The sequence below is a fragment of the Taudactylus pleione genome, unplaced genomic scaffold (assembly GCF_031769625.1).
Source record: "Taudactylus pleione unplaced genomic scaffold, aTauple2 ptg001351l, whole genome shotgun sequence".
Taxonomy (NCBI): domain Eukaryota; kingdom Metazoa; phylum Chordata; class Amphibia; order Anura; family Myobatrachidae; genus Taudactylus; species Taudactylus pleione.
Genome location: NW_028285751.1, coordinates 67,318 through 87,803, shown reverse-complemented (window position 1 = coordinate 87,803; position 20,486 = coordinate 67,318). Strand labels below are relative to the sequence as shown.

General features: G+C 54.2%; 1 protein-coding gene across 1 annotated transcript in view; it reads right to left on the bottom strand.

Annotated features, from left to right (window-relative positions):
* Nucleotides 1-20,486, bottom strand: part of LOC148443018 (cystathionine beta-synthase-like) — a 129,326-nt gene that overhangs the window by 48,324 nt on the left and 60,516 nt on the right. The window lies entirely within an intron of this gene.

The window sequence follows — 20,486 nt, the reverse complement described above, 5'->3', positions numbered from 1 at the left end:
GGTCACCAGCGAACTAACCATAGATGGTGCCATCGGTGAATAACATCGATGGCATGAAACCATCGGTGATCTGTTGATTATTTGCCTATAACTAGGCTATAACAAGGCTGCTAGGAGCGAGTCATGGAGGAGACCGGAGCCCAGCTTCTCTCCCCATGCTGAGGCAGGCAGTGTAATAAATGACCACTTAGCGAGAAGGGAGGATCCTGTCCTGGGGCTTGCCGGCTGCATAGAGAAAGCGCCCCAGGGTTCTGGGAGGGGACTTAGGGAGCGTCCCCCTCCCCCATCTTGCCAGACCCCCAGGGCTAATGTCCATTGCTGCCAATTATCGGTACCATGTTACATAAAAATGCCCTGGTGATCTAGTGGGCGGTGCGGGAGACCGGGAGCACCACTTGCCAGTACAGTCGGTGGTCTCCTTCACCGGCAGTAACAGCCGCAATCCAGCAATACCTTATCCCCGTCTAGCGCCAGATGCTTTTCCGGAGTCAGGAACCTGCGGCCAAAGTCACTGACCAAGTAGTCAATGCTGCGGCCCCGGCGATGGGTCGATGAAGCGTCCTATAAGACGCCTCCCACTGCCAACTCAAGATGAAAATAAACTATTGTTTAAATACATTAACATAAATCATGGGGGGGGGCAACTAAAATAGCCCCCCTTAAATATGGTGCCCTCCTGTTGGCACCAAACTAAAACCTAATGGGCGATGGCTGGGGGCGGGGTATAGAGGAGGCTTGTGGGTATTTGCAGGGGAGTAGCGAGGGTGATTCCATTGGAGCATGAGCTCCGGGAGCCAAAATGGACAGAGGGCGCCATCCAGAGTTCCGGAATTCATGTGGCGCTGCACTGTATGACGGCCGCCTGTTAATTTATCTCAGTTAGTTTGCTCTATATCCTAAATAAGTTACGGATTTATAAAAAATATTAGGAGACCTGTAATTATAATAATAATGGTGGCAACAGAACATGATTAGTAGTACTCACATTAATATAGGTGTAATGTATATATGTGATGTAGGAGAATAGCTGAGAATGGAGCTTCCCATAGGTATCCCCGCTCCAGTGACAGCTGCTCGGGGCAGTAATATAGGTACAATGTATATATGTGATGTAGGAGAATAGCTGAGAATGGAGCTTCCCATAGGTGTCCCCGCTCCAGTGACAGCTGCTCGGGACAGTAATATAGGTACAATGTATATATGTGATGTAGGAGAATAGCTGAGAATGGAGCTTCCCATAGGTGTCCCCGCTCCAGTGACAGCTGCTCGGGGCAGTGATATAGGTGTAATGTATATATGTGATGTAGGAGCATAGCTGAGAAGGGAGCTCCCATAGGTGTCCCCACTCCAGTGACAGCTGCTCGGGGCAGTAATATAGGTACAATGTATATATGTGATGTAGGAGAATAGCTGAGAATGGAGCTTCCCATAGGTGTCCCCGCTCCAGTGACAGCTGCTCGGGACAGTAATATAGGTGTAATGTATATATGTGATGTAGGAGAATAGCTGAGAATGGAGCTCCCATAGGTGTCCCCACTCCAGTGACAGCTGCTCGGGGCAGTAATATAGGTGTAATGTATATATGTGATGTAGGAGAATAGCTGAGAATGGAGCTTCCCATAGGTGTCCCCCCTCCAGTGACAGCTGCTCGGGCAGTAATATAGGTACAATGTATATATGTGATGTAGGAGAATAGCTGAGAAGGGAGCTGCCATAGGTGTCTCCCCTCCAGTGATAGCTGCTTGGGGCAGTAATATTGGTGTAATGTATATATGTGATGTAGGAGAATAGCTGAGAATGGAGCTTCCCATAGGTGTCCCCACTCCAGTGACAGCTGCTCAGGGCAGTAATTGCAGTTATATAGGTGCAATGTATATATGTGATGTAGGAGAATAGCTGAGAATGGAGCTTCCCATAGGTGTCCCCGCTCCAGTGACAGCTGCTCGGGACAGTGATATAGGTGTAATGTATATATGTGATGTAGGAGCATAGCTGAGAAGGGAGCTGCCATAGGTGTCCCCGCTCCAGTGACAGCTGCTCGGGGCAGTGATATAGGTGTAATGTATATATGTGATGTAGGAGCATAGCTGAGAATGGAGCTTCCCATAGGTGTCCCCCCTCCAGTGACAGCTGCTTGGGGCAGTAATATAGGTGTAATATATATATGTGATGTAGGAGAATAGCTGAGAATATAGCTTCCCATAGGTGTCTCCCCTCCAGTGACAGCTGCTCGGGGCAGTAATATTGGTGTAATATATATATGTGATGTAGGAGAATAGCTGAGAATGGAGCTTCCCATAGGTGTCCCCGCTCCAGTGACAGCTGCTCGGGACAGTAATATAGGTGTAATGTATATATGTGATGTAGGAGAATAGCTGAGAATATAGCTTCCCATAGGTGTCTCCCCTCCAGTGATAGCTGCTTGGGGCAGTAATATTGGTGTAATATATATATGTGATGTAGGAGAATAGCTGAGAATGGAGCTTCCCATAGGTGTCCCCGCTCCAGTGATAGCTGCTTGGGGCAGTAATATAGGTGTAATGTATATATGTGATGTAGGAGAATAGCTGAGAATGGAGCTTCCCATAGGTGTCCCCACTCCAGTGACAGCTGCTCGGGGCAGTAATATAGGTGTAATGTATATATGTGATGTAGGAGAATAGCTGAGAATGGAGCTTCCCATAGGTGTTCTCCCTCCAGTGACAGCTGCTCGGGGCAGTAATCGCAGTAATAAGCTGGGTACCCTGTGTAATATCACTATAGGTGCCAGTGACAGCTGCTCGGGGCAGTGATTGCAGTAATAAGCTGGGCACCCTGTGTAATATCACTATAGGTGCCAGTGACAGCTGCTCAGGGCAGTAATCGCAGTAATAAGCTGGGCACCCTGTGTAATATCACTATAGGTGCCAGTGACAGCTGCTCGGGGCAGTAATAAGCTGGGCACCCTGTGTAATATCACTGTAGGTGCCAGTGACAGCTGCTCGGGGCAGTAATCGCAGTAATAAGCTGGGCACCCTGTGTAATATCACTATAGGTGCCAGTGACAGCTGCTCGGGGCAGTAATCGCAGTAATAAGCTGGGCACCCTGTGTAATATCACTGTAGGTGCCAGTGACAGCTGCTCGGGGCAGTGATTGCAGTAATAAGCTGGGCACCCTGTGTAATATCACTATAGGTGCCAGTGACAGCTGCTCGGGGCAGTGATTGCAGTAATAAGCTGGGCACCCTGTGTAATATCACTATAGGTGCCAGTGACAGCTGCTCGGGGCAGTGATTGCAGTAATAAGCTGGGCACCCTGTGTAATATCACTGTAGGTGCCAGTGACAGCTGCTCGGGGCAGTGATTGCAGTAATAAGCTGGGCACCCTGTGTAATATCACTGTAGGTGCCAGTGACAGCTGCTCGGGGCAGTAATCGCAGTAATAAGCTGGGCACCCTGTGTAATATCACTATAGGTGCCAGTGACAGCTGCTCGGGGCAGTGATTGCAGTAATAAGCTGGGCACCCTGTGTAATATCACTATAGGTGCCAGTGACAGCTGCTCGGGGCAGTGATTGCAGTAATAAGCTGGGAACCCTGTGTAATATCACTATAGGTGCCAGTGACAGCTGCTCGGGGCAGTAATCGCAGTAATAAGCTGGGCACCCTGTGTAATATCACTATAGGTGCCAGTGACAGCTGCTCGGGGCAGTAATCGCAGTAATAAGCTGGGCACCCTGTGTAATATCACTGTAGGTGCCAGTGACAGCTGCTCGGGGCAGTAATCGCAGTAATAAGCTGGGCACCCTGTGTAATATCACTATAGGTGCCAATGACAGCTGCTCGGGGCAGTGATTGCAGTAATAAGCTGGGCACCCTGTGTAATATCACTATAGGTGCCAATGACAGCTGCTCGGGGCAGTGATTGCAGTAATAAGCTGGGCACCCTGTGTAATATCACTATAGGTGCCAGTGACAGCTGCTCGGGGCAGTGATTGCAGTAATAAGCTGGGCACCCTGTGTAATATCACTATAGGTGCCATTGACAGCTGCTCGGGGCAGTAATCGCAGTAATAAGCTGGGCACCCTGTGTAATATCACTATAGGTGCCAGTGACAGCTGCTCGGGGCAGTAATCGCAGTAATAAGCTGGGCACCCTGTGTAATATCACTATAGGTGCCAGTGACAGCTGCTCGGGGCAGTGATTGCAGTAATAAGCTGGGCACCCTGTGTAATATCACTATAGGTGCCAGTGACAGCTGCTCGGGGCAGTGATTGCAGTAATAAGCTGGGCACCCTGTGTAATATCACTATAGGTGCCAATGACAGCTGCTCGGGGCAGTGATTGCAGTAATAAGCTGGGCACCCTGTGTAATATCACTATAGGTGCCAGTGACAGCTGCTCGGGGCAGTGATTGCAGTAATAAGCAGGGCACCCTGTGTAATATCACTATAGGTGCCATTGACAGCTGCTCGGGGCAGTAATCGCAGTAATAAGCAGGGCACCCTGTGTAATATCACTATAGGTGCCATTGACAGCTGCTCGGGGCAGTAATCGCAGTAATAAGCTGGGCACCCTGTGTAATATCACTATAGGTGCCAGTGACAGCTGCTCGGGGCAGTAATCGCAGTAATAAGCTGGGCACCCTGTGTAATATCACTATAGGTGCCAGTGACAGCTGCTCGGGGCAGTGATTGCAGTAATAAGCTGGGCACCCTGTGTAATATCACTATAGGTGCCAGTGACAGCTGCTCGGGGCAGTGATTGCAGTAATAAGCTGGGCACCCTGTGTAATATCACTATAGGTGCCAGTGACAGCTGCTCGGGGCAGTAATCGCAGTAATAAGCTGGGCACCCTGTGTAATATCACTATAGGTGCCAGTGACAGCTGCTCGGGGCAGTAATCGCAGTAATAAGCTGGGCACCCTGTGTAATATCACTATAGGTGCCAGTGACAGCTGCTCGGGGCAGTGATTGCAGTAATAAGCTGGGCACCCTGTGTAATATCACTGTAGGTGCCAGTGACAGCTGCTCGGGGCAGTAATCGCAGTAATAAGCTGGGCACCCTGTGTAATATCACTATAGGTGCCAGTGACAGCTGCTCGGGGCAGTGATTGCAGTAATAAGCTGGGCACCCTGTGTAATATCACTATAGGTGCCAGTGACAGCTGCTCGGGGCAGTGATTGCAGTAATAAGCTGGGCACCCTGTGTAATATCACTATAGGTGCCAGTGACAGCTGCTCGGGGTAGTGATTGCAGTAATAAGCTGGGCATCCTGTGTAATATCACTATAGGTGCCAGTGACAGCTGCTTGGGGCAGTAATCGCAGTAATAAGCTGGGCACCCTGTGTAATATCACTATAGGTGCCAGTGACAGCTGCTCGGGGCAGTGATTGCAGTAATAAGCTGGGCACCCTGTGTAATATCACTATAGGTGCCAGTGACAGCTGCTCGGGGCAGTGATTGCAGTAATAAGCTGGGCACCCTGTGTAATATCACTATAGGTGCCAGTGACAGCTGCTCGGGGCAGTAATCGCAGTAATAAGCTGGGCACCCTGTGTAATATCACTATAGGTGCCAGTGACAGCTGCTCGGGGCAGTGATTGCAGTAATAAGCTGGGCACCCTGTGTAATATCACTATAGGTGCCAGTGACAGCTGCTCGGGGCAGTAATCGCAGTAATAAGCTGGGCACCCTGTGTAATATCACTATAGGTGCCAGTGACAGCTGCTCGGGGCAGTGATTGCAGTAATAAGCTGGGCACCCTGTGTAATATCACTATAGGTGCCAGTGACAGCTGCTCGGGGCAGTAATCGCAGTAATAAGCTGGGCACCCTGTGTAATATCACTATAGGTGCCAGTGACAGCTGCTCGGGGCAGTAATCGCAGTAATAAGCTGGGCACCCTGTGTAATATCACTCTAGCACATGTATTCTGTCAGTTTAAGTTAAATGATCAGAATATATAATACAATCTCCTCTATTGACTAATAACAATGATTCAAAGGAGATAAAAGTCAGATCCTGCTGTAGGAGCTACAGATAAATAAAGCAGTGCCATAGCAGATATCCCTCACTGTCAGATCACCAAAGCATTCTATTCCCCCAATGGGACCTCAATGCCCAGCGTCATACTGCCACTGTTTGCCTCTTCTCTTCAGTATTCCCCCGCAGGCTGGCCATACCCCACTGGCACAGGGAGGAGGGGGCGCTATGACACGCACTTTCTCCGTGCGCCATAGTTCCATGTTACTCCTCTGGGTATTTGCATTTAACTATTTGTTGCCCAGACTCTCCCCTCCAGGCTATACCCCAGTGTTCACCCTGTGTCCCTAGTGGGGGGGAAGAAGAAAGATGGATACCATATGGTACCTAGTGCCTAATTACCGGGTCTGGCAGCGAAGCCTCATACCTCACCATGCACTCCCGGCTCTCACACATTCCTCACTGGGCTCCCTCTATACCTCCTCAGACGCCCCCTCCTACATTACATGACGCCTATGCTCCCCTCCAGGGGTGGGCACATAGCGTTCTCTTAAAGTGCCGATCAGATGACATCACTCTGGTGCCAAATTCAGATTAAGACGCCTATTTAATTTGGTGTCAAAGTATTAGCTCTCTTCTCAGTGTGTACAGACCTCGTAAGCAACGGACCTGGCAGAGGGGGTGGGGGGGGGATAGCGGGGGCAGGGGGGGGGTTAGCGGGGCCTTGCTGCATTCGGCGGCAGCATGGCATCACTTGCGACATCCTCAGATCTTTCTGCATGTACAAAAGATCTAAGGGTGCGACGGACGACACGGGGGAGCGCACATCACACACTACACGATTTGTCGTTCCGATGAGTTGGAATCGGCCAAATTGTTCAAAACATGGCGCAGTGTGTCCCCAGCATTAGATGCCGTATCCTGGTCCCTGCAATCAGATATATTATAGGAGCGATCCTTACCGCTGCTTGTTCACAGGTCCAAGACTGCTTGTCCAGAGACTGTGACCCTGACCATTGCGATGTTTAGCAAATATGTCATATGCAGATTCTGCGGGATATAATCATAATGCCGGCATGCGGGATGCCGACACCAGTCAGAATCACGGCACCAGCAGCCAGACGGTAAGTCGTGGGGTCAGGGTTAGGCACTAGGGGTGGAGGGTTAGGTTTAGGCTGCCGGGGGGAACGTTAGGGTTAGGCACTTGGAGGGGGGTATGTTTAGGATGCAGGGTGGGTTAGGGTTAGGCACTTGGGGGAGGGGGGGGTATGTTTAGGATGCAGGCAGGGAGGGTTAGGCACTTGGGGGGGGTATGTTTAGGATCCAGGCAGGGAGGGTTAGGCACTTGGGGGGGGGGTATGATTAGGATGCAGGCAGGGAGGGTTAGGCACTTGAGGGGGTATGTTTAGGATGCAGGCAGTGAGGGTTAGGCACTTGGGGGGAGGTATGTTTAGGATGCAGGGAGGGTTAGGCACTTGGGGGGGTAAGTTTAGGATGCAGGCAGGGAGGGTTAGGGGTAGGAACTTGGGGGGGTATGTTTAGGATGCAGGCAGGGAGGGTGAGGCACTTCGGGGGGTATGTTTAGGATGCAGGCAGGAAGGGTTAGGCACTTGGGGGGTATGTTAAGGATGCAGGCAGGGAGGGTTAGGTACTTGGGGGGTATGTTTAGGATACAGGGAGGGTTAGGCACTTGGGGGGGTATGTTTAGAATGCAGGCAGGGAGGGTTAGGGTTAGGCACTTGGGGGGGTATGTTTAGGATGCAGGCAGGGAGGGTTAAGCACTTGGGGGGGTATGTTTAGGATGCAGGGAGGGTTAGGGTTAGGCACTTGGGGGGTATGTTTAGGATGCAGGCAGGGAGGGTTAGGATTAGACACTTGGGGGGGTATGTTTAGGATGCAAGCAGGGATGGTTAGGCACTTGGAGGGTATGTTTAGGAGGCAGGGAGGGTTAGGCACTTGGGGGGGGTATGTTTAGGATGCAGGCAGGTAAGGTTAAGCACTTGGGGGGTATGTTAAGGATGCAGGGAGGGTTAGGCACTTGGGGGGGTATGTTTAGGATGCAGGCAGGGAGGGTTAGGCACTAGGGGGGGTATGTTTAGGATGCAGGCAGGGAGGGTTAGGCACTTGGGGGGAGGTATGATTAGGATGCAGGGAGGGTTAGGGTTATGGAACATGGGGGGGTATGTTTAGGATGCAGGAAGGGAGGGTCAGGGACTTGGGGGAGGGTTAGGTTTAGGCTGCCGGGGGGAACATAAGGGTTAGGCACTTGGGGGGGGGTATGTTTAGGATGCAGGCAGGGAGGGTTAAGCACTTGGGGGGGTATGCTTAGGATGTAGGGAGGGTTAGGGTTAGGCACTTGGGGGGTATGTTTAGGATGCAGAAAGGGAGGGTTAGGCAATTGGGGGGGGTATGTTTAGGATGCAGGCAGGGAGGGTTAGAGTTAGGCACTCGGGGGGGTATGTTTAGGATGCAGGGAGGGTTAGGGTTAGGCACTTGGGGGGGTATAATTAGGATGCAGGCAGGGAGGGTTAGGCACTTGGGGGAGGGGGGGTATGTTTAGGATGCAGGCAGGGAGGGTTAGGCACTTGGGGGGGTATGTTTAGGATGCAGGCAGGGAGGGTTAGGGATAGGCACTTGGGGGAGGGGGGGTATGTTTAGGATGCAGGCACGGTGGGTTAGGGTTAGGCACTTGGGGGAGGGGGGGTATGTTTAGGATGCAGGCAGGGAGGGTTAGGGTTAGGCACTTGGGGGGATATGCAGGCAAGGAGGGTTAGGGTTAGGCACATGTTTAGGATGCAGGCAAGGAGGGTTAGGGTTAGGCACTTGGGGGGGTATGTTTAGGATGCAGGCAGGGAGGGTTAGGCACTTGGGGGGGGTATGTTTAGGATGCAGGCAGGGAGAGTTAGCATTAGGCACTAGGGGAGGGGGGGTATGTTTAGGATGCATCCAGTGAGGGTTAGGGTTAGACACTTGGGGGGGTATGTTTAGGATTCAGGCAGGGAGGGCATGTTTAGGATGCAGGTAGGGAGGGTTAGGCACTTGGGGGGGTATGTTTAGGATGCAGGCAGGGAGGGTTAGGCACTTGGGGGGAGGTATGTTTAGAATACAGGGAGGGTTAGGGTTAGGCACTTGGGGGGGTATGTTTACAATGCAGGCAGGCAGGGAGGGTTAGGCACTTGGGGGGGCATGTTTAGGGTGCAGGCAGGGAGGGTTAGGTTTAGGCACCTGGGGGGTATGTTTAGGATGCAGGCAGGGAGGGTAAGGCACTTGAGGGGGGGTATGTTTAGGATGCAGGCAGGGAGGGTTAGGCACTTGGGGGGGTATGTTTAGGATGCAGGCAAGAAGGGTTAGGCACTTGGGGGGGTATGTTTAGGATATAGGCAGGGAGGGTTAGGCACTTGGGGGGGTATGTTTAGGATGCAGGCAGGGAGGGTTAGGCACTTGGGGTGGTATGTTTAGGATGCAGGGAGGGTTAAGGTTAGGCACTTGGGGGGTATGTTTAGGATGTAGACAGGGAGGGTTAGGCACTTGGGGGGTATGTTTAGGACGCAGGCAGGGAGGTTTAGGCACTTGGCGGGGGGGGTATGTTTAGGATGCAGGCAGGGAGGGTTAGGCACTTGGAGGGGGGTATGTTTTGGATGCAGGGAGGGTCAGGCACGTGGGGGAGGGTTAGGATTAGGCTGCCGGGAGGAACGTTAGGGTTAGGCACTTGGCGGGGGGGGGTATGTTTAGGATGCAGGCAGGGAGGGTTAGGCACTTGGGGGGGTATGTTTAGGATGCAGGCAGGGAGGGTTAGGGCTAGGCACTTGGGAGAGGAGTATGTTTAGGATGCAGGCAGGGAGGGTTAGGCACTTGGGGGAGGCATGTTTAGGATGCAGGCAGGGGGAGGGTTTGGGTTAGGAACTTGGGGGGGGTAGTGTGTTTAGGATGCAGGCAGGGAGGGTTAGGGTTAGGCACTTGGGGGGTATGTTTAGGATACAGGGAGGGAGGGTTAGGCACTTGGGCGGGTATGTTTAGGATGCAGGCAAGGAGGGTTAGGCACTTGGGGGGGCATGTTTAGGATGCAGACAGGGAGGGTTGGGGTTAGGCACTTGGGAGGGGGGTATGTTTAGGATGCAGTCAGGGAGGGTTAAGCACTTGGGGGGCATATTTAGGATGCAGGCAGGGGGAGGGTTAGGCAATTGGGGGGGGGGTTAGTATGTTTAGGATGCCGGCAGGGAGGGTTAGGGTTAGGCACTTGGGGGGGTATGTTTAGGGTACAGACAGGGAGGATTAGGCACTTGGGGGGGTATGTTCAGGATGCAGGCAGGGAGGGTTAGGCACTTGGGGGGGTATGTTTAGGATGCAGGCAGGGAGGGTTAGGCACTTGGGGGGGTATGTTTAGGATGCAGGCAGGGAGGGATAGGGTTAGGCACTTGGGGGGGTATGTTTAGGATGCAGGCAGGGAGGGATAGGGTTAGGCACTTGGGGGGGTATGTTTAGGATGCAGGCAGGGAGGGTTAGGGTTACGTACTGGGGGGGTATGTTTAGGATGCAGGCAGGGAAGGTTAGGCACTTGGCGGGGGGGCATGTTTAGGATGCAGGCAGGGAGGGTTAGGGTCAGGCACTTGGGGGGGTATGTTTAGGATGCAGGCAGGGAGGGTTAGGCACTTGGGGGGGTATGTTTAGGATGCAGGCAGGGAGGGTTAGGGTTACGCACTGGGGGGTATGTTTAGGATGCAGGCAGGGAGGGTTAGACACTTGGGGGCGTATGTTTAGGATGCAGGCAGGGAGGGGTAGGCACTTGGCAGGAGGTATGTTTAGGATGCAGGCAGGGAGGGTTAGGCACTTGGGGGGGTACGTTTAGGATGCAGGCAGGGAGGGTTAGGCACTTGGGGGGGTACGTTTAGGATGCAGGCAGGGAGGGTTAGGCACTTGGGGGGGTACGTTTAGGATGCAGGCAGGGAGGGTTAGGCACTTGGGGGGGTACGTTTAGGATGCAGGCAGGGAGGGTTAGGCACTTGGGGGGTGGGTATGTTTAGGATGCAGGCAGGGAGGGTTACGCACTTGGAGGGGTATGTTTAGGATGCAGACAGGGAGGGTATGTTTAGGATGCAGGCAGGGAGGGTTAGGCACTTGGGGGAGGGTTAGGTTTAGGCTGCCGCGGGGAACGTTAGGGTTAGGCACTTGGGGGGGGGGTATGTTTAGGATGCAGGCAGGGAGGGTTAGGGTTAGGCACTTGGGGGGTATGTTTAGGATGCAGGCAGGGAGGGTTAGGCACTTGGGGGGGTATGTTTAGGATGCAGGCAGGGAGGGTTAGGGATATGCACTTGAGGGATATGTTTAGGATGCAGGCAGGGAGGGTTAGGCACTTGGGGGGGGTATGTTTAGGATGCAGGCAGGGAGGGTTAGTCACTTGGGGGGGTATGTTTAGGATGCAGGCAGGGAGGATTAGGATTATGCACTTGGGGGGGTATGTTTAGGATGCACTCAGAGAGGGTTAGGCACTTGGGGGGATATGTTTAGGATGCAGGGAGAGTTAGGCACTTGGGGGGGAATGTTTAGGACGCAGGCAGGGAGGGTTAGGCACTTGGGGGGTATGTTTAGGATGCAGGCAGGGAGGGTTAGGATTAGGCACTTGGGGGGTATGTTTAGGATGCAGGCAGGGAAGGTTAGGCACTTGGGGGGAAGTATGTTTAGGATGCAGGGAGGGTTAGGGTTAGGCACTTGGGGGGGTATGTTTTGGATGCAGGCAGGGAGAGTCAGGCACTTGGGGGAGGGTTAGGATTAGGCTGCCGGGGGGAACGTTAGCGTTAGGCATTTGGGGGGGGGGGTATGTTTAGGATGGAGGAAGGGAGGGTTAGGGTTAGGCACTTGGGGGGTATGTTTAGGATGCAGGCAGGGAGGGTTAGGCACTTGGGGGGAGGTATGTTTAGGATGCAGGGAGGGTTAGGGTTAGGCACTTGGGGCGGTATGTTTTGGATGCAGGCAGGGAGGGTGAGGCACTTGGGGGAGTGTTAGGATTAGGCTGCCGGGGGGAACGTTAGGGTTAGGCACTTGGGGGGGGGTATGTTTAGGATGGAGGCAGGGAGGGTTAGGGTTAGGCACTTGGGGGGGTATGTTTAGGATGCAGGCAGGGAGGGTTAGGCACTTGGGGGGAGGTATGTTTAGAATACAGGGAGGGTTAGGGTTAGGCACTTGGGGGGGTATGTTTAGAATGCAGGCAGGCAGGGAGGGTTAGGCACTTGGGGGGGCATGTTTAGGGTGCAGGCAGGGAGGGTTAGGTTTAGGCACTTGGGGGGTATGTTTAGGATGCAGGCAGGGAGGGTAAGGCACTTGAGGGGGGGTATGTTTAGGATGCAGGCAGGGAGGGTTAGGCACTTGGGGGGGTATGTTTAGGATGCAGGCAAGAAGGGTTAGGCACTTGGGGGGGTATGTTTAGGATGCAGGCAGGGAGGGTTAGGCACTTGGGGTGGTATGTTTAGGATGCAGGGAGGGTTAAGGTTAGGCACTTGGGGGGTATGTTTAGGATGTAGACAGGGAGGGTTAGGCACTTGGGGGGGGTATGTTTAGGATGCAGGCAAGAAGGGTTAGGCACTTGGGGGGGTATGTTTAGGATGCAGGCAGGGAGGGTTAGGCACTTGGGGGGGGAAGTATGTTTAGGATGCACTCAGGGAGGGTTAGGGTTATGCACTTGGGGGGTGGTATGTTTAGGATGCAGTCAGGGAGGGTTAGGCACTTGGGGGGGTATGTTTAGGATGCAGGCAAGAAGGGTTAGGCACTTGGGGGGGTATGTTTAGGATGCAGGTAGGGAGGGTTAGGCACTTGGGGGGGTATGTTTAGGATGCAGGCAGGGAGGGTTAGGCACTTGGGGGGGTATGTTTAGGATGCAGGCAGGGAGGGTTAAGCACTTGGGGGGGTATGTTTAGGATGCAGGCAGGGAGGGTTAGAGTTACGCACTGGGGGGGTATGTTTAGGATGCAGGCAGGGAGGGTTAGACACTTGGGGGTACGTTTAGGATGCAGGCAGGGAGGGTTAGGCACTTGGGGGGGTACGTTTAGGATGCAGGCAGGGAGGATTAGGCACTTGGGGGGTGGGTATGTTTAGGATGCAGGCAGGGAGGGTTAGGGTTACGCACTTGGAGGGGTATGTTTAGGATGCAGACAGGGAGGGTATGATTAGGATGCAGGCAGGGAGGGTTAGGCACTTGGGGGAGGGTTAGGTTTAGGCTGCCGCGGGGAACGTTAGGGTTAGGCACTTGGGGGGGGGGTATGTTTAGGATGCAGGCAGGGAGGGTTAGGGTTAGGCACTTGGGGGGTATGTTTAGGATGCAGGCAGGGAGGGTTAGGCACTTGGGGGGGTATGTTTAGGATGCAGGCAGGGAGGGTTAGGCACTTGGGGGGAGGTATGTTTAGAATACAGGGAGGGTTAGGGTTAGGCACTTGGGGGGGTATGTTTAGAATGCAGGCAGGCAGGGAGGGTTAGGCACTTGGGGGGGTATGTTTAGAATGCAGGCAGGCAGGGAGGGTTAGGCACTTGGGGGGGCATGTTTAGGGTGCAGGCAGGGAGGGTTAGGTTTAGGCACTTGGGGGGTATGTTTAGGATGCAGGCAGGGAGGGTTAGGCACTTGGGGTGGTATGTTTAGGATGCAGGGAGGGTTAAGGTTAGGCACTTGGGGGGTATGTTTAGGATGTAGACAGGGAGGGTTAGGCACTTGGGGGGTATGTTTAGGACGCAGGCAGGGAGGTTTAGGTACTTGGGGGGTATGTTTAGGATGCAGGCAGGGAGGGTTAGGTAGTTGGGGGGAGGTATGTTTAGGATGCAGGGAGGGTCAGGCACGTGGGGGAGGGTTAGGATTAGGCTGCCGGGAGGAACGTTAGGGTTAGGCACTTGGTGGGGGGGGTATGTTTAGGATGCAGGCAGGGAGGGTTAGGCACTTGGGGGGGTATGTTTTGGATGCAGGGAGGGTCAGGCACGTGGGGGAGGGTTAGGATTAGGCTGCCGGGAGGAACGTTAGGGTTAGGCACTTGGCGGGGGGGGGGTATGTTTAGGATGCAGGCAGGGAGGGTTAGGCACTTGGGGGGGTATGTTTAGGATGCAGGCAGGGTGGGTTAGGGCTAGGCACTTGGGAGAGGAGTATGTTTAGGATGCAGGCAGGGAGGGTTAGGCACTTGGGGGAGGCATGTTTAGGATGCAGGCAGGGGGAGGGTTTGGGTTAGGAACTTGGGGGGGGGTAGTGTGTTTAGGATGCAGGTAGGGAGGGTTAGGCACTTGGGGGGGTATGTTTAAGATACAGGGAGGGAGGGTTAGGCACTTGGGGGGGTATGTTTAGGATGCAGGCAGGGAGGGTTAGGCACTTGGGGGGGCATGTTTAGGATGCAGACAGGGAGGGTTGGGGTTAGGCACTTGGGAGGGGGGTATGTTTAGGATGCAGTCAGGGAGGGTTAGGCACTTGGGGGGGCATATTTAGGATGCAGGCAGGGGGAGGGTTAGGCACTTGGGGGGGGGGTTAGTATGTTTAGGATGCCGGCAGGGAGGGTTAGGCACTTGGGGGGGTATGTTTAGGGTACAGACAGGGAGGATTAGGCACTTGGGGGGGTATGTTCAGGATGCAGGCAGGGAGGGTTAGGCACTTGGGGGGGTATGTTTAGGATGCAGGCAGGGAGGGTTAGGCACTTGGGGGGGTATGTTTAGGATGCAGGCAGGGAGGGATAGGGTTAGGCACTTGGGGGGGTATGTTTAGGATGCAGGCAGGGAGGGATAGGGTTAGGCACTTGGGGGGGTATGTTTAGGATGCAGGCAGGGAGGGTTAGGCACTTGGGAGGGTATGTTTAGGATGCAGGCAGGGAGGGTTAGGGTTACGTACTGGGGGGGTATGTTTAGGATGCAGGCAGGGAAGGTTAGGCACTTGGCGGGGGGGCATGTTTAGGATGCAGGCAGGGAGGGTTAGGGTCAGGCAGTTGGGGGGGTATGTTTAGGATGCAGGCAGGGAGGGTTAGGCACTTGGGGGGGTATGTTTAGGATGCAGGCAGGGAGGGTTAGGGTTACGCACTGAGGGGTATGTTTAGGATGCAGGCAGGGAGGGTTAGACACTTGGGGGCGTATGTTTAGGATGCAGGCAGGGAGGGGTAGGCACTTGGCAGGAGGTATGTTTAGGATGCAGGTAGGGAGGGTCAGGCATTTGGGGGAGGGTTAGGTTTAGGCAGCCGCGGGGAACGTTAGGGTTAGGCACTTGGGGGGGTATGTTTAAGATGCAGGCAGGGAGGGTTAGGGTTAAGCACTTGGGGGGTATGTTTAGGATGCAGGCAGGGAGGGTTAGGCACTTGGGGGGGTATGTTTAGGATGCAGGCAGGGAGGGTTAGGGTTATGCACCTGAGGGATATGTTTAGGATGCAGGCAGGGAGGGTTAGGCACTTGGGGGGGGGAGTTTAGGATGCAGGCAGGGAGGGTTAGGCACTTGGGGGGGTATGTTTAGGATGCAGGCAGGGAGGATTAGGTTTATGCACTTGGGGGGGTATGTTTAGGATGCACTCAGGGAGGGTTAGGCACATGGGGGGGAATGTTTAGGATGCAGGGAGGGTTAGGGTTAGGCACTTGCGGTGGGTATGTTTAGGATGCAGGCAGGGAGGGTTAGGCACTTGGGGGGGTATGTTTAGGATGCACGGAGGGTTAGGGTTAGGCACTTGGGAGGGTATGTTTAGGATGCAGGCAGGGAGGGTTAGGCACTTGGGAGGGGGGTATGTTTAGGATGCAGGGAGGGTTAAGGTTTGGCACTTGGGGGGGTATGTTTAAGATGTAGGCAGGGAGGGTTAGGCACTTGGGGGGGTATGTTTAGGATGCAGGCAGGGAGGGTTAGGCATTTGGGGGGGTATGTTTAGGATGCAGGCAAGGAGGGTTAGGGTTAGGCAATTGGGAGGGTATGTTTAGAATGCAGGCAGGGAGGGTTAGACACTTGTGGGGTATGTTTAGGATGCAGGCAGGGAGGGTTAGGCACTTGGGGGGGTATGTTTAGGATGCAGGCAGGGAGGGTTAGGCACTTGGGGGGGTATGTTTAGGATGCAGGCAGGGAGGGTTAAGCACTTGGGGGTGTATGTTTAGGATGCAGGGAGGGTTAGGGTTAGGCACTTGCGGTGGGTATGTTTAGGATGCAGGCAGGGAGGGTTAGGCACTTGGGGGGATATGTTTAGGATGCACGGAGAGTTAGGCACTTGGGGGGGAATGTTTAGGATGCAGGCAGGGAGGGTTAGGCACTTGGGAGGGGGGTATGTTTAGGATGCAGGGAGGGTTAAAGTTTGGCACTTGGGGGGGTATGTTTAGGATGTAGGCAGGGAGGGTTAGGATTAGGCACTTGGGGGGTATGTTTAGGATGCAGGCAGGGAAGGTTAGGCACTTGGGGGGAAGTATGTTTAGGATGCAGGGAGGGTTAGGGTTAGGCACTTGGGGGGGTATGTTTTGGATGCAGGCAGGGAGAGTCAGGCACTTGGGGGAGGGTTAGGATTAGTCTGCCGGGGGGAACGTTAGGGTTAGGCATTTGGGGGGGGGGGTATGTTTAGGATGGAGGAAGGGAGGGTTAGGCACTTGGGGGGTATGTTTAGGATGCAGGCAAGGAGGGTTAGGCACTTGGGGGGAGGTATGTTTAGGATGCAGGGAGGGTTAGGGTTAGGCACTTGGGGGGGTATGTTTTGGATGCAGGCAGGGAGGGTCAGGCACTTGGGGGAGTGTTAGGATTAGGCTGCCGGGGGGAACGTTAGGGTTAGGCACTTGGGGGGGGGTATGTTTAGGATGGAGGCAGGGAGGGTTAGGGTTAGGCACTTGGGGGGGTATGTTTAGGATGCAGGCAGGGAGGGTTAGGCACTTGGGAGGGGGGTATGTTTAGGATGCAGGCAGGGAGGGTTAGGGTTAGGCACTGGGGGGGTATGTTTAGGATGCAGGCAGGGAGGGTTAGGCACTTGGGGGGGGAAGTATGTTTAGGATGCACTCAGGGAGGATTAGGGTTATGCACTTGGGGGGTGGTATGTTTAGGATGCAGGCAGGGAGGGTTAGGCACTTGGGGGGGTACGTTTAGGATGCAGGCAGGGAGGGTTAGGCACTTGGGGGGTGGGTATGTTTAGGATGCAGGCAGGGAGGGTTACGCACTTGGAGGGGTATGTTTAGGATGCAGACAGGGAGGGTATGTTTAGGATGCAGGCAGGGAGGGTTAGGTTTAGGCTGCCGCGGGGAACGTTAGGGTTAGGCACTTGGGGGGGGGTATGTTTAGGATGCAGGCAGGGAGGGTTAGGGTTAGGCACTTGGGGGGTATGTTTAGGATGCAGGCAGGGAGGGTTAGGCACTTGGGGGGGTATGTTTAGGATGCAGGCAGGGAGGGTTAGGGATATGCACTTGAGGGATATGTTTAGGATGCAGGCAGGGAGGGTTAGGCACTTGGGGGGGTATGTTTAGGATGCAGGCAGGGAGGGTTAGTCACTTGGGGGGGTATGTTTAGGATGCAGGCAGGGAGGATTAGGATTATGCACTTGGGGGGGTATGTTTAGAATGCACTCAGGGAGGGTTAGGCACTTGGGGGGATATGTTTAGGATGCAGGGAGAGTTAGGCACTTGGGGGGGAATGTTTAGGACGCAGGCAGGGAGGGTTAGGCACTTGGGAGGGGGGTATGTTTAGGATGCAGGGAGGGTTAAAGTTTGGCACTTGGGGGGGTATGTTTAGGATGTAGGCAGGGAGGGTTAGGCACTTGGGGGGTATGTTTAGGATGCAGGCAGGGAGGGTTAGGATTAGGCACTTGGGGGGTATGTTTAGGATGCAGGCAGGGAAGGTTAGGCACTTGGGGGGGGAAGTATGTTTAGGATGCAGGGAGGGTTAGGGTTAGGCACTTGGGGGGGTATGTTTTGGATGCAGGCAGGGAGAGTCAGGCACTTGGGGGAGGGTTAGGATTAGGCTGCCGGGGGGAACGTTAGGGTTAGGCATTTGGGGGGGGGTATGTTTAGGATGGAGGAAGGGAGGGTTAGGGTTAGGCACTTGGGGGGTATGTTTAGGATGCAGGCAGGAAGGGTTAGGCACTTGGGGGGAGGTATGTTTAGGATGCAGGGAGGGTTAGGGTTAGGCACTTGGGGCGGTATGTTTTGGATGCAGGCAGGGAGGGTCAGGCACTTGGGGGAGTGTTAGGATTAGGCTGGCGGGGGGAACGTTAGGGTTAGGCACTTGGGGGGAGGTATGTTTAGAATACAGGGAGGGTTAGGGTTAGGCACTTGGGGGGGTATGTTTAGAATGCAGGCAGGCAGGGAGGGTTAGGCACTTGGGGGGGCATGTTTAGGGTGCAGGCAGGGAGGGTTAGGTTTAGGCACTTGGGGGGTATGTTTAGGATGCAGGCAGGGAGGGTAAGGCACTTGAGGGGGGGTATGTTTAGGATGCAGGCAGGGAGGGTTAGGCACTTGGGGGGGTATGTTTAGGATGCAGGCAAGAAGGGTTAGGCACTTGGGGGGGTATGTTTAGGATATAGGCAGGGAGGGTTAGGCACTTGGGGGGGTATGTTTAGGATGCAGGCAGGGAGGGTTAGGCACTTGGGGTGGTATATTTAGGATGCAGGGAGGGTTAAGGTTAGGCACTTGGGGGGTATGTTTAGGATGTAGACAGGGAGGGTTAGGCACTTGGGGGGGGTATGTTTAGGATGCAGGCAAGAAGGGTTAGGCACTTGGGGGGGTATGTTTATGATGCAGGCAGGGAGGGTTAGGCACTTGGGGGGGGAAGTATGTTTAGGATGCACTCAGGGAGGGTTAGGGTTATGCACTTGGGGGGTGGTATGTTTAGGATGCAGTCAGGGAGGGTTAGGCACTTGGGGGGGTATGTTTAGGATGCAGGCAAGAAGGGTTAGGCACTTGGGGGGGTATGTTTAGGATGCAGGTAGGGAGGGTTAGGCACTTGGGGGGGTATGTTTAGGATGCAGGCAGGGAGGGTTAGGCACTTGGGGGGGTATGTTTAGGATGCAGGCAGGGAGGGTTAAGCACTTGGGGGGGTATGTTTAGGATGCAGGCAGGGAGGGTTAGAGTTACGCACTGGGGGGGTATGTTTAGGATGCAGGCAGGGAGGGATAGACACTTGGGGGGGTACGTTTAGGATGCAGGCAGGGAGGGTTAGGCACTTGGGGGGGTACGTTTAGGATGCAGGCAGGGAGGATTAGGCACTTGGGGGGTGGGTATGTTTAGGATGCAGGCAGGGAGGGTTAGGGTTACGCACTTGGAGGGGTATGTTTAGGATGCAGACAGGGAGGGTATGTTTAGGATGCAGGCAGGGAGGGTTAGGCACTTGGGGGAGGGTTAGGTTTAGGCTGCCGCGGGGAACGTTAGGGTTAGGCACTTGGGGGGGGGTATGTTTAGGATGCAGGCAGGGAGGGTTAGGGTTAGGCACTTGGGGGGTATGTTTAGGATGCAGGCAGGGAGGGTTAGGCACTTGGGGGGGTATGTTTAGGATGCAGGCAGGGAGGGTTAGGCACTTGGTGGGAGGTATGTTTAGAATACAGGGAGGGTTAGGCACTTGGGGGGGTATGTTTAGAATGCAGGCAGGCAGGGAGGGTTAGGCACTTGGGGGGGCATGTTTAGGGTGCAGGCAGGGAGGGTTAGGTTTAGGCACTTGGGGGGTATGTTTAGGATGCAGGCAGGGAGGGTAAGGCACTTGAGGGGGGGTATGTTTAGGATGCAGGCAGGGAGGGTTAGGCACTTGGGGGGGTATGTTTAGGATGCAGGCAAGAAGGGTTAGGCACTTGGGGGGGTATGTTTAGGATATAGGCAGGGAGGGTTAGGCACTTGGGGGGGTATGTTTAGGATGCAGGCAGGGAGGGTTAGGCACTTGGGGTGGTATGTTTAGGATGCAGGGAGGGTTAAGGTTAGGCACTTGGGGGGTATGTTTAGGATGTAGACAGGGAGGGTTAGGCACTTGGGGGGTATGTTTAGGACGCAGTCAGGGAGGGTTAGGGTTACGCACTTGGAGGGGTATGTTTAGGATGCAGACAGGGAGGGTATGTTTAGGATGCAGGCACTTGGGGGAGGGTTAGGTTTAGGCTGCCGCGGGGAACGTTAGGGTTAGGCACTTGGGGGGGGGGTATGTTTAGGATGCAGGCAGGGAGGGTTAGGGTTAGGCACTTGGGGGGTATGTTTAGGATGCAGGCAGGGAGGGTTAGGCACTTGGGGGGGTATGTTTAGGATGCAGGCAGGGAGGGTTAGGGATATGCACTTGAGGGATATGTTTAGGATGCAGGCTGGGAGGGTTAGGCACTTGGGGGGGTATGTTTAGGATGCAGGCAGGGAGGGTTAGTCACTTGGGGGGGTATGTTTAGGATGCAGGCAGGGAGGATTAGGATTATGCACTTGGGGGGTATGTTTAGGATGCACTCAGGGAGGGTTAGGCACTTGGGGGGGTATGTTTAGGATGCAGGGAGGGTTAGGGTTAGGCACTTCCGGTGGGTATGTTTAGGATGCAGGCAGGGAGGGTTAGGCACTTGGGGGAGTATGTTTAGGATGCACGGAGGGTTAGGGTTAGGCACTTGGGGGGGTAT